At 47.4% G+C, this 1,284-nt stretch overlaps 1 pseudogene; it reads right to left on the reverse strand.

Moving 5' to 3' along the window:
* Positions 1-168: 168 nt before the first annotated feature.
* On the reverse strand, positions 169-904 carry LOC105806494 (annotated as a pseudogene).
* Positions 905-1,284: the final 380 nt, after the last annotated feature.

A 1,284-nucleotide genomic window follows, 5' to 3' on the forward strand; every position in this document is an offset into this window, starting at 1 on the left:
GCCTCGGCCTCCCAGAGTGCTAGGATTACAGGCGTGAGCCACCGCGCCCGGCCAGGGGTGGGAATTCTTTACAGCTTGTGGAGGGATGATTTTTTTTTTCCAATTTGAAGGCAGTCACTGTTTATTCACTGACCAGATTGCAAAAATAATCATGGTAGATACCTTAGTTCATTCGCTACTAAGCCTGTTGATGTGGTCTTTCCTGGGCCAGCATCTCCACCTTCTACACGGTGGGTTCTCTTTTTCTTCATTCCACCCCATGGAGATGATAACTCAAAGGGCCACAGGAAGTTATCTGCTTCTTTGAGGCGTTTCCCAACAGCATAGATCTCACGAATCAGATCGTCCCTGCAGATGATGCCATATTTACCACGAGATCGAGCAATCAAAGCGCTGTCTGTCAACGCAGTTCGCTTCCTACTGATCTTGGCATAACCACGCTTGTCGATCAGTTCATTTACCGACTTCAGGTTTGGGTCCCCCATGCAATATATGGTTCTACAGTCCCACGCAGGCTAACTGAAGCCTTGTTGAGCTTAACAAAGGCTGCACTGAAGATCTGGCAAAGGCGAAGAAGCTGCAGCACCTTTCGGACCTTTGGGCTCACACTGATGACACCTTGGATCCTGATGACAAATGCCAACTTGGGTTTGCAGGTGCATAGAAGTTGCCGGTCTTTCTTGCCATCCTAGCCATTGGAATCTCTGTTCTGTACGTCTGCTTGTATTCCTGTGATAACGCTTAGCTTTTCCATAGATAAGCTTCTGCCTTGCCTTTCGGAACAGCTTTTGGCAAACTTCTTTCTCAGGCGTTTGCTCTTCAGCTCTGTGAAATCCCTTCACTTTTTCTTAAGGGTTTCTGGCACAGCAGGAACCTTCTTTTTCTTCTCTTGGACACCCTCCATGGTCCCAGCCGGAAAAGAGCTGTGAGGGATGATTAAAAGGAGAAAGCCAACTTCGTCACCTCCAAATTTCACAAGAAGAAACTCCAGCGTCACATGTTCACAACCGTGATAATCATCATTCATTCAGGTGTAACATAGAAAAGGAAGAAAATCCTAAGGTACAGCAGGAAATAGGAGGCTCTGGGTGACCCTCTGCAGCGATGGCCCCCAAGGAAGGTGTCTATGGTGCCTAGAAAGCACCCTGGCAAGGGGGAAGTTACTGGTCCTACATGCTAAAGTCAATCTTTGCGATTTGAAGACTTCCTTTATAATTTTTTTTTTTGAGACAGGGTCTCACTCTGATGCCCAGGCTGGAGGACAGTGGCATGATCATAGCTCAC

This window comes from Propithecus coquereli, unplaced genomic scaffold, assembly GCF_000956105.1.
Source record: "Propithecus coquereli isolate 6110/MARCELLA unplaced genomic scaffold, Pcoq_1.0 Scaffold14148, whole genome shotgun sequence".
Classification (NCBI taxonomy): Eukaryota; Metazoa; Chordata; class Mammalia; order Primates; family Indriidae; genus Propithecus; species Propithecus coquereli.